This window comes from Mustela nivalis (genome assembly GCF_964662115.1).
Source record: "Mustela nivalis genome assembly, chromosome: 6".
NCBI lineage: Eukaryota > Metazoa > Chordata > Mammalia > Carnivora > Mustelidae > Mustela > Mustela nivalis.
Window position 1 is genome coordinate 88,456,424 of NC_139025.1, and position 13,268 is coordinate 88,469,691.

A 13,268-nucleotide genomic window follows, 5' to 3' on the forward strand; every position below is an offset into this window, starting at 1 on the left:
GGTAAGTTGTGACTTCTCTGCAAGGGAACAAGACGTGCATTAAAGCCCACATGGCTTCCCTCTGGGGCATATATCTAGGGTTGAGCTCAAAGCGATGATTGCAACAGTGCCCCGAGTTAGTTGCCAATGTTTCTGCCACCTACCATACAGAGATTTCAAGTTCGCAAGCCTGTGAATTCTCCACGACTATCCAGGAACACAGAGAGAAGTAAATATTGAGTTCTGCAGATGGCACCTTATTTTCTGCTCATTTCCCTTCAGATCACCAGTTAGCCAATAAAAGAATACTAGTAGCCTTTGCCAGAGGGACCAAAGGCCACCACATGTCTAGGAACTGAACTTGAAGTTTCATTGGCTTAAGCCCCACCATATTTCTAAATTATTATCTAGCTTTAAGTGGAAGTTAGAGCAGAAATATGTTTCTAATGAAAGCAGCTGGACTTTGGCTGGCTTCAAAGGGGGGTCGAGGTCAGAGTCCTGTTTCTGGAATTGAGAGGCTGCCTCATCCCAGGAAATGAGGAAATAGGGACTCAAAAGAACTCAATTCTTATTTTCTATTATTATAGACAACTGGATGAAAATTTGTATATATTTTTTCATACTTTAAAACTTGGATCTGCAAAATGGGGATAAGTGACTTTTATTGACCTCTTAACATTATACAGAGGTAGGTTAGGTCTGTAAGTCTAATATAAGTAGCTGTTCAATCAAGAGGGTTTTCTTTATTATTATTATAATACCAATCACAGAGTGGGCTCGCACAAAATAATTGTTTTCTTTCCTGTCTAATGATACATTCTTAAAGCTCTTAGGGAGCCACTTTCATCACAGAGTTAACCAGAGCCCTGTTGATTACTCTTTGAAATTGAATGCAAAAAGATTGCTAATATCCAGTGGGGAAACAGGTACTCTCAGACACCGTTGGTGGGAGTGTAAATTGGAACAACCTTTTTGGAGGGCAATTTGGCAAATTCTATAAAAATTTAAAGTGCTCAAACTCCTTTAACCAAGCAGTTTCACTGGTAGGTTTCTTTTATAGAGAAAAACTTTTTCATGGGCACAAAGTAGCATGGGCAGCAATGGCCATTTGAGTTTTATTTTCGATAGGAAAATATCAGAAACCCTTAAATGTCTGTTGGTGAACCAGTAGGAGAGCAATGATGGTTCACCTGTGCTGTGCCATCCTATACAGCAGTTAAAAAGAATGAAGATCTCTTACCGATAAAGAGTTCTTCAGATATATATTTGAATGGTGGGGGGAAGAATGACATGTTCCTATTTGTGTCACAAACGATATATTTTTATGCATGTGTATATATAAAGATAGCTTGAAAAGTTTGGGAATATGTTTATACCAAACTGATGACCTTTGAGAGGGAGAACGGAAAGAATATGAAAGAGGGCAGGTGACTTTGACTCTTACTCTGTATTTCCATATTTTTGAGTTTTTGTAAGCTATTAAATATTTTTATATAAAAATAATAGGTAGATTTGAGAAACATTTCTATTTGGTCTGGAAGAAGTCTTTCCCGCTTCCTCTGCTTCAGACGTTCCATCAATAAATTGTCAAAATAGTTCTGTAGTCTATCTCTGTTCTAGGTACCATCAGAATTGAGGAAAAGATCCAAAACTGTCAGAGGAACGTCAAGTCTTGGATATGTTGTATTTCTTTAGTGGCCTCAGTTTCCTTGATTACCCCATTTTCCATTTTGCCATAGAGTGAAAGAATAAGAAAAGTATAGAATGGTATTTTTCAAAGTATATTCCACACAACACTGTCTCAGACTTGATTGGAAGTCCTGTTCAAAGTAAAGTCGGTAGGACACCATTTCCTCTTTGTCTTTATTAAAAGGAACCCATTTCCCTGTTAGGTGGTTTGGACTTGGCCTTTTACTCTTAGTCTCAGTGATGGGCCCTGATTGGCATCAGCCAATGTACTTCATCCTCATCATCTGAGGAATAATCAAACCTAAAATAATCAGCACATCACATTTCCACGGCCATAGCAAATGGCCCATGGTGAGCATGTGACTTAATCAGAAGCCAGTAAGTTTATCTGATGGTTGGGGAAAAGAAGCTCTCTCACCTCTGACGGTAAATAAGGACTACCTGGGAATGACTACCATATGGGAACCTGTTAAGGATGAAGCCAACACAGGATGGGTACAGAGATGAGTGAATTTCAGGAAAAGGAACTATACCCAGGTGCCTGAGGCTCACACTGCTTTTTCAGTTAAATGACACTATAAACTCCTTTTATTGGTTACATTAGTTTTGGTTGGGGTTTCTGTGATTTATAAGTGAAAACATTCCAACTGAGAGATATAATATGCCTACATTGTGAGAAGAGATATAAAGTGTTGGTTCAGAACATGACTCTGGTGTCAAAGTGCTGGGATTTGAATCCTACTGTCACATATTGGCTGCGCAGTCCTGGGCAAGTAAAATAGAACTAATAATGGTACCTATTTCATAGTATTGTTATAGTGATTTAATGAATAAATACATGTAAAATGCTTGACACACTGGCTGGCATGTACTAGTAACTAATGAATTATTAGTGCATCAGTAGTCATTGGATGAGAAAAAGAGTTACATTAAGGTAGGTTTAGAGAATATGTGTCAATCAAAGTAAAGATGGTTTCTCCCCTGTAGGACTTCTTTAGCCTTTAGACTTTAGTATGCTTAGTATGCTAATGTACCCAGTGAATTTCCAAGACTGAGATGTTGCATGTACTATTATCTAGTCATTTGTCCATAGGAAGCTTCTTCTTGTTTTTTTTTTTTTTTTAAGAAATAGCTCCAGTGACTGACTGATGTTTTGCAGAATCTGCTTCCAAAAATATTGACTTTGAGAGACCTTAGATAAAATAGTACTCAGCGTGTCAGATGCCCAAGGGTCTATTGGTTTGGCTCCATTATAACCATTGTCCTGTTTCTGCAACAGGAGATGTGCACTTGAGATATTTTGGCCCTATGCTCCCTGCAAAAGAGGGATGCTTTAATATTGAATCTGGCTTCAAAAGTGTATTTTCTATTTCTAATTTATTTATTTGACAGACAGAGATCACAAGCAGGCAGAGGCAGGCAGAGAGAGAGGAAGAGAAGCAGGATCCCTGCTGAGCAGAGAGTCCCAGGGAGGCTTGATTCTAGGATCCTGGCTGAAGGCAGGGGCTTTAACCCACTGAGCCACCCAGGCACCCCTAAAAGTGTATTTTCATTTGCAACCAAAACTATGAGAAATTCAGGGCAGAATGCTTTTTAATAATAATAGCCACCATTTATTGAGTAGCTATAATGCACAAAGTACTTTGCTAAGCACTTTGCATTCATTATCTTATTAATCAGTCATATGATGTAGGTATGATGATTCTCTCCCTTTTGCAGATCATATAACTGAAGGTCATCAGCTGGTTAGTGGTAGATCCTGAATTTAGAACAAGATCTGTCACTGCTTACTATAGTAACCAACACATTAAGCAGGTTTAAAGAAAACTTCCATTAGAAATTGTCGTAGAGTGATTATTTAGATACTTATAATCTCAGACTGGTGACCAAAAAGAATCCTTAAAATCAATCCCACATGGACAGTTAAGTGTACACACAATACTACTAGACAAATGAAAGTGTTTTTTTTTTCTTTTTCATCTTATATGGATTTCAAAGTCATCCATATCAAAGCATCATCACCTGAGAAACTGAAAACCCAACAACATGGCTTCTTTATCAAGGAGCATCTGTTTCTTACCGTGATCAGATTGCCTTTCAGCCTTTTTCTGCGTAGTTGATAATTCAGAAGCATTCTCCTATACAGTAATTAAAGATGAGTTTTCCAGCCCTGTTGAAAAACTCCTCAATTTAGCTATGACAGGTTATATTTTATAATGAGGTGAAAGGATATCACTGCTGGAGAAAAAAAAAATCCACGGACTCTGCTACTCACAAAAGGCTGTCAAATATCATATGCTTCAGTGTAGAGGCTCGTTGTGGAAGGAATGCTTCTGTGGGATTTCAGATTTTTCCTTGGTCTATCTGTATTCTTAGAATAAACAGTGTGGAGAAATGGTAAAGCTCTGGAAGGAGCCACCAAACTCTTGGTGACTGGCTAGGCTGTTTTTCCCGTGCAACAGAAGCAAGTGTTCATAAATAGCCCTCTTTACCATCTCTCCATTGCCCATTCAGAAGAGCCCTAATTAACATCCAGACCTTCACAGTAAAGGCAGAGACATAGCTAGAAGATAGAAAAATTCACTTCGGTTTCACAGCCTTTCAGTGTGCCTGGGATGTTTATTATAAACAATTTTTTATACTGTTTTGGTAGACTGTCCACCCCATCACATCCTTCTGTTTCCTCATTTGAGTGTATTTTGAAAAATTATCATGATTGTCACCTTTGCCCTGACTGAAAGGTAACAATGACCCAACTTTATTTCTTATTTAAATTTAGACCAGAGTGTTTGTGGAGTTCAAGTCACTTTCATTGGCTGTCTATATGTGTATTTTTAAAAATGCACGTGTGGCGCGCACACACACACACACACATATTCATTCAAGGCTGAAGCTGTTGGGCCAAGATCAGTTATCAGCTTTGGTGTACCATCTCAAATGAGATCCCTCAGTCCCCAAGGGCTTGCAGCCACTTGCAGGTGCCTGACAGACTGGAAGTAGGTTCATTTCCTGTAGTTCTTTTAAACACAGACAGCTGTGTGAAGACAGAACTTTCTATTTTCCATATTGTTCCAGCAGGTGTTTCAGAACTTCCTGGATGGGACTCTGTTAGTTCCTCCCACTTTTTTTTCTTACAAAATTAAGACTTTTTTCTGTATATATATCTTAATATTGAGATATATATCTCTCTCTCTGTATATACATATGTCATGTATATATAATATATGTATATATATCTCTCATGTAGCTATACTTTTTTATGATAGAAATATTTTATGGGAAGTTCACAGCTATAAATGAGAGTTAAAGAGTCAAAAAGGAAGTAGAGAGATGAGGAACACACATATATATCATATTTTTTATATATGTATGTATCATATTATATATATGTACATTTATCTCGTGTATATATAATTTTTTATGATAAAAAGATTTTATGGGAAGTTCACAGATATAAAGGAAAGATAAAGAGTCAAAAAGGAAGTAGAGAGACCTGGAACACCTAGTTTTGTGTTCAGTTCCATGACACCAGGGAATCCGATGTATAAACAAAACCAAAAGGGGAAATTAAATTTGTCAGCTAGAAAATTTTATTTAAAAAATAGTCACAGTTATAGGAAATATTACAGATTGTGTGACACCAGATAGCCTTTATTTATCTGCCTTTTCATTGCCACAGAGTACATGTTAACCTTGAGAGCACCTAAAAAAAATTCAAGACATCTGAGTCCTTGATTTCCTATTTACTTTCAAAAATAACTCAGGTTTTGTATCAAAATACTAATAAATATTGCCAAAAAGAGAAATTATTTCTGGACTTTGTTTCTTCAGAGGATGATATCACATTAAAACTTGGCAGAAAATGTGTTTGTTAAATATTAACTTCAATGGCTTGAAAGGAAAAATATTGAGAACCAAAATATGTTGGACAAATAACATTATATCTTCACGTATCTAGAGTGAATCTAGTCATAAAAGTGGAATCTTTTGTGATGTATGTCCCAGTGGGACAGTACTATTTCAGTATATTTTGTTTGTTTGTTGCACTATTCTCTGTATCACTTTCATGTTTATTGCATTTTGGTGTATATTTAATCTTTATTGCTTTTTCTCTAAATTGTTTTATTTATAAGTTTGGGGTCCATAGAGTAGAGTACTGTCCATCCCAGTTTGTGGCAGTGCCATCTTGTGGCAGAATGATAGTTTTTTCTCACTAGATTTAAGTGGAGTAATCAATGAAGAGCATCCTGGGAACAGAAGCCATTTTGTGAAGCGTAGCACTTGCCTAAAATGGACTAAGTCTCAAATTCCACTTATGTAATACTTTATCTGCTTCTGTGCATCTTTTATTTTTTTGTAACGAAAGGTTATAGGAAGAAGATAATAACCAAAGACAATTTATCAATTCAAATTCTTTATGAAGACTTACAGTATCATCTTGGATCCAGTGAAAGCTAGTAATTTTCCTATGTCTGTGTTTAGTCCCTCCTTTGACTGCTCATCAAATTGATAAGATTACTGCTTTTATAGAGTTTACACCTTAATTGGCTCCCCAGTCTGTTTCTTTCCCCATGGACGTTTTCTTTTTTTTTTTTTTCTATTTTTATAATATTTTATATAACTCATAAAACAGTGCTTGTATAAAAATTCACACAAAGTTTGCTAGAGAGCATACAATTTCCAAAAATGTCTTGGGTTTTTGTTACATTCAGTTTTCTAAGGACGCACTCAAATCAATGGTAAAATGCAGACATTATGCGGTATTTCATTATCTTTGGTAAAACTATTCTCATTATTTTGTCTCCTCACAGTATTAACTCTGATATCCACTTTGTGCAGGGTCTGCTTTCACTAGGATGTCAGAAAAACATTAAGGCTGGATCTACACGGGGCATTTCCAAATGGTATGAATGGCCCCTGGACCCCCACCTCCACTCCGCACTCCTACCCACACAGCCAGGCAGGGGAATTAAAATTGATTTTTTGCCCTAAATATCCAGGTGCTGTGTATTTGTGACCAGTGAATTACATGTTTTCTCCCTGACGTTTCCATACTTACCATGTGACTAGGCTTCTGCTTTATGAATTAGTTGGACTTGGAGTCCTGACCTTGAAACTCAGCCAAAGTTCTTGATCTTCATAAATACAGGTTCTAGAATCAAAGAAGTTGGTGCCATTTCTTAGTTTGTGTGACCTTGAGTAAAATAGTTAACTTCTAAAAGTCTATTTTATTATCTATAAAATACACTGTTTAGAACGTGGTTTTGAAGATTGAGTACTTCTACATTTCTTGGTATAGAGTAACCACTTAATGCATTTCAGGTGTTATTATTATTGTACATCTCTTCCTGCTTGAAGCTGGATTCTGTCCCCTCTAGCTATAGTCCCAGCTTCAAATAGGATAAATAGGACTGCTGTGAGGAGATTCCTGTGCACTGGCCATGCCCTTCAGGAGACAGTTATGCAGCTGCATCAGTTTTCCTAGCCATAGCCAACTCCCTACAGTTCACTTTCTGTTCCCTGACAGTCCTCCTTTAAAGGCCCAGTATGAGTCACAGGAGATCTCACTTGGGTTGTAAATGGCAAATTCTCCCCCTCCTTTTTTAAAAACCTGCTTCTATCATCTGATGCTTAATGGGGGTTAGAAACTAATGGGAAGGTGACATCTGCACGTGGTTTACTTCAGGAAAAGATCTGTAGCTCCTGATGCTCAAAGCAGAAACTCAAATGAAAATGAGACTCTTACAAAGAAACCACTTTTGAACACAGCTTTTATAAGCAAAGCGAGAGTTGGCGTGTGATTCTCTGTTCTAGACTATCTTATTGTTATTATTATTATTATTTTAGATAGTAGGAGTGTTTCTCCCTTTTTGGCATCTGAGGAAAAACTGCTTTATTCAAATGTCTTTTTTTTTTTTTTTTGGTAAGATTTTAAAAAATATTTATTTATTTATTTATTTGACAGACAGAGAGCACAAGCAGGGGGAGCAGCGGAAGGAGAGAGAAAAGCAGGCTTCCTGATGAGCAGGGTGCCCAGTGCCAGACTGGATCCCAGGACCCTAGGATCATGGCCTAAGCTGAAGGTAGATGCTTAACAACTGAGCCTCCCAGGCGCCCCTCAGAATTCTTTGGCTGCAGTGTCCATGGCTTATTCTTCTCCATAGCCCACATAGAGCTTAGAAGAAAGTCTCTCATGTGATAGATGCTTCTTAAATATTGGTTGAGAGAAGCGACTACCTCCCCAAACAGTACTTCTGGAAAGACCATTTCAGGAAGTAAAGGCACCCAAGTTTGCTGGTTGATATAGCTACACCAGGCCCTGAAATATTTTGAAGTTGACTCTTATCATTAGTATCATTGTAGCTTCCTCCAATACCTTCCTGCCAGTTTTCGTAGAAATTTAAACTACACGTAATCATAGGTTGATTTTTGGCAATAAGATATTATTGTTTTGTTGTTTATTCAGGTCTACCATCCTAATTCAGAAATCTGCGTATGTCTGAGAAAGAGAACTACAGCTTTATAATTATTAGCTAGCCTGAGGTTTTTGTTTTGTTTTGTTTTTAAGATTTATTTATTTTAGAGAGGGGGGAGGGGCAAGTAGAGAGGGAGAGACACTCCCAAGCTGACTTAGCACTGTGCCACTGAGCAGGAGCCCAAAACAGGGCTTGATCTCATGACCCTGAGATCATGACCTGAACAGAAACCGTGTCTCAGATAGCTAACCAAATGCACCACTCAGGCACCCCTAGCCTGAGTGGTTTTTATTATTCTTCCATGTGCCAATCAATAGACCATACAATTTATTCCTCACCCTCATACTATCAATGAAGTTTTAACATAATATCAATGAGAGTTTGATGTCTGGAAAACATCAAGCTTTTCTGGGATAAAATTTAGTCCAGCACTCTGCTTGTCTTATCTCTTAATAAGGAAGAATTATTTTGAAGACTTTGCAAATAGAACTGTTCATTTCTCTTACATAGTTAAGTTTTCTTCATGAGCCCAAGATTAGTGTGTATTTATTTGTTCTTTTCCTTATTATTTATTAGCTCATTTATGTAGCCAACATTTAGTGAGTGCTTTCTATGTGCCAGGGCACAGGAGAGTTCTTGCAGACCAGAAACACCAGTTAAGTACTATCTTAACCATGACTAGCTCACAATCCTATAAATTAGAAAGGAAGGTAAATAAATACTTTGTCATTGCAATGTGACCTGTGGCCCAGTGAGATGGAAAGAGATCTTTGGGAGTGCAAAGGGAGGGACATTCTGTAAGAGCTGTAAGAGCTTCAGTGTGGGTCTGAAGAGGAACTGGAAGTTTACCAGGTGCAGAAATGGAGGAATTAGTATAGATTACTGAGAGGATTATTAACCTTTTGGCTTACTCTTTTAACACAAACCAGGGTCTTTACTCTAATTTAAGTAATTATTTTTTTTTTTAAAGATTTTATTTATTTATTTGACAGAGAGAGAAATCACAAGTAGGCGGAGAGTCAGGCAGAGAGAGAGAGAGAAGCAGGCTCCCGCTGAGCAAAGAGCCCGATGCGGGGCTCGATCCCAGGACACTGAGATCATGACCTGAGCCGAAGGCAGCGGCTTAATCCACTGAGCCACCCAGGCGCCCCTTAAGTAATTATTTAATTAGATATTTTTTTACAGAAAGCCTGTAGTAAATGTGGAACAGTTGAGTTTACCTAAAGAAGGTAGTTTTGAAGAAAAGTAATTATTAGAGTAATTTTGCTCACTCATTCTTCCAAATACTAAAAATAATTCAAATTCACTTCCCATTTTATTTAACCTAAGCTTTATTTGCAGGGACAGGAAAACCAAGTAAAGTGACAAGTGGCCACAATTGCTAATGGCCAAGCTAAAAGTCATTAGGAGATTGAGAATTACCTTTTCTCAGTATAGAGAACTATTTACACATGGTGATAGTACTTGATAAACTAGACTATGATTTGTCTTTTCAGATCTAACCATGTATTTGTTTCATTCATTCATTTGATCAGTCCACAGATATTTACTGAATACCTCTTATGTGCTAGATTCTATTCGGAGTGCTAGAGACTTAACAGTGAAAAGGACAAAGTCCTACCCTCGAGGAAATCTACAGTTAATTGTGAGTGTGTGTATGTTTGGGTGGGGCACAGGGAGAGAGTATAATTGAAATAATATGAAAAATATGTATAATATGATAAGACATAAGACCATACAAAATGTCATTGAATAATTTTGGTAATATTAAGTGCTATGATAAAAAAACAAAGTAGGGAAGAGGAATAGAAAGTTTTAGAGTGCAGCGCCAGGGTAGCTTACACTGTTGAACATGTGAATCTTGATTTTGGCTCAGGTCATGATCTCAGCTTTGTGAAATCGAGTTCTGTGTTGGGCTCTATACTTAGTGTAGAGTCTCTTTGAGATTCTCTCTCCCCATCTCCCTCTGCCTCTCCCCACCCTGATGCCCTCTCTCTAAAAAAATGAATATATATATTTTTAAAGGAAGTATTAGACCTTCCTGAAACCACTGTCCGGTTCAGTGTTTCACTAGAAGGGATCACAGAATTTGGAAGACTGTTACACTTACAATTAGGTTTTGTTACAGCAAAGAAATCAGACTAAAATTAGTAAGGAAAAAAGATGCATAGGGCAGAGTCCAGAAGAGACCAGGAGTAAGCTTCCAGTTGTCCTATCTTAATAGGGTCTCAGGGCTAGTACTGAAATTTCTTAACATTGACGTGTGTAAAACTTGCCAAGTATTTCCAGCCAGGGAAGTTCACCCAAGCCTTGGTGTCCAGGGTTTTTATTGGGGTCTGTCATGTAGACATCTAGCACCTTCATGACTGAATTTAGCTACCCAGTCTTCAGGCTTCTAAAGGTCAAGCTTCTATAGTGTGATGCAAAGCCCAGGCATACAAAAATAGGCATTCACCATGAATCACATTGTTAGCCTAAACTATCTGGCATGGCCCAAAGCTCCAGGAATACAAAGACGCTCTTGTCAGGTAAGGTACTCCAAGGGCTCAGAGTTCATATCCCAGGAGCTGGACCAAGGGCTAGTCCTGAAGACAATGGAAAGTGCAGAGTTTGAGCAGTTTAGGTATGCTAGTTAATTGTTTACTTTCCAAAGATAGGCAGAAGGATTTTCTTTTAAAAAATTTTTTTTGTTTATTTTTTATTTTATTATTTATTTATTTATTTATTTTGGCTGGGTGCAGTATACTTTATTGATGGTACATGACAAGGTACGGCTCCCCAAGCCCCTCCCCTTCTTCAGGGGTCTGGGATGGAAATAGTGGAGGTTGGGAGATTCTCAGTGTTTTAGGGGATAAGTTGGGGCAGGGATTCCCCAGCAGCTGAGGGCCTCTTTCATCTTCTTGCTCTGGCTGGGGCTGGTGGTTCAGGGGGCTCTTATTCCTTGGAGGCCATGTGGATCATAAGGTCCACCACCCGGTTGCTGTAGCCAAATTCATTGTCATACCAGGAAATAAACTTGACAAAGTGGTCATTGAGAGCAATGCCAGCCCCAGCAATGCCAGCCCCAGCATCGAAGGTAGAGGAGTGGGTGTCACTGTTGAAGTCGCAGGAGACAACCTGGTCCTCAGTATACCCCAGGATGCCCTTAAGGAGGCCCTCTGATGCCTGCTTCACCACCTTCTTGATGTCATCATATTTGGCAGCTTTCTCCAGGTGGCAGGTCAGATCCACAACAGACACATCGGGGGTGGGGACACGGAAGGCCATGCCAGTGAGCTTCCCATTCAGCTCAGGGATGACCTTGCCTACAGCCTTGGCCACACCAGTGGAAGCAGGGATGATGTTCTGGGCAGCCCCTCGGCCGTCATGCCACAGCTTCCCAGAGGGGCCGTCCACGGTCTTCTGGGTGGCAGTGATGGCATGGACGGTGGTCATGAGTCCCTCCACAATGCCGAAGTTGTCATGGATGACCTTGGCCAGAGGATCCAAGCAGTTGGTGGTACAGGAGGCATTGCTGACAATCTTGAGGGAGTTGTCATACTTTTCATGGTTCACACCCATCACGAACATTGGGGCATCAGCAGAAGGAACAGAGATGATGACCCTCTTGGCCCCGCCCTTCAAGTGAGCCCCAGCCTTCTCCATGGTGGTGAAGACACCAGTGGACTCCACAACATACTCAGCACCAGCATCGCCCCATTTGATGTTGGCGGGATCTCGCTCCTGGAAGATGGAGATGGACTTCCCATTGATGACAAGCTTCCCGTTCTCAGCCCTGACTGTGCCGTGGAATTTACCGTGGGTAGAATCATACTGGAACATGTAGACCATGTAGTTGAGATCAATGAAAGGGTCATTGATGGTGACAATATCCACTTTACCAGAGTTAAAAGCAGCCCTGAGAGTTAAAAGCAGCCCTGGTGACCAGGCACCCAATACAGCCAAATCCGTTCACTCCAACCTTCACCATCATGTCTCAGGCACGTGGCTGGCACTGCACCTGAGGATGCGGCTATCTGTCTAATGGGGAAGAGCAGAAAACCTATTTTTTATTTTTTTTAAAAGACTTTATTTATTTATTTGACACAGAAAGAGGGATCACAAGTAGACAGAGAGGCAGGCAGAGAGAGAGGGGAAAGCAGGCTCCTTGCTGAGCAGAGAGCCCGATGCAGGGCTCGATCTCAGGACCCTGAGATCATGACCTGAGCCAAAGGCAGAGGCTTAACTCACAGAGCCACTGAGGTGCCCCCAAAAGGATTTTCTAATAAGGGTTTTTCTTCTCATCTCTTCTTTATTTTTATTTATTTTTAAGATTTCATTTATTTATTTGACAGAACAAACGGGGAGAAGCATGGAGAGGGAGAGGGAGAAGTGGGCTCAGCAGGGAGTCCAATGTGGGACTCAATTCCAGGACCCTGGCATCATGATCTGAGCTAAAGGCAGGAACTTTACAGACTGAGTCACCCAGGTGCCCCTAATCTCTCCTTTAAATGTAACCCAAAAATGTAAATTTCTTGACTTCTAGTTCTTCTGTGTTAACCTGCTTTGTGTCTTATTTCAAGACACTAATAAGCACCAGTTTGTGTAAGGGCACACAACGTGTGTGTGTGTGAACGTTCTAATTAGTACAAGCCACCAGCATCTTCAGTACCTGTTTTCCCAGGGCAACACTGATTCGTGTTTATTTTATTAAATTAGTGCCTGTGTCTCAATGAACTTATTTGTTGGTAACAATGTTTTTTGGCATGTGTGGACTGAAACATGTATTCTGACCCTAAATATATAATTTATAATTTCTTCCATTACATATTTTATAAGAGTCAACACTGAGAAACATAAAGCTTTTCTTTTCCTAGTTTTTAATAGTGACATCAGTTCACCTAGACCTTGAATTCAAAGGAGTATTTGTGTGCTGGAGATGACAGGAACTGGAAGGAGGAAAGGTATAGCGGATACCCTAGCTATAGAAGAAAATTTTGCAATTGATAGCTATTTGTATATTAGCAGCTTTAAAAAATCTGCATCCCCCACAAGCAAAGTGCAACCTGTTGTATATCATGCCATATGTGTATTCATAGAAAACAAATACATATGTCATTATAGCTTCTCTTTTAAGGTTATTAT

General features: G+C 39.2%; 1 pseudogene across 1 annotated transcript; it reads right to left on the reverse strand.

Annotated features, from left to right (window-relative positions):
• Positions 1 to 10,810: 10,810 nt before the first annotated feature.
• Positions 10,811 to 12,114, reverse strand: LOC309867168 (glyceraldehyde-3-phosphate dehydrogenase pseudogene; annotated as a pseudogene). The gene has a single exon. The product of its transcript is annotated as a glyceraldehyde-3-phosphate dehydrogenase pseudogene (transcript).
• Between the last annotated feature and the right edge of the window lie 1,154 nt (positions 12,115 to 13,268).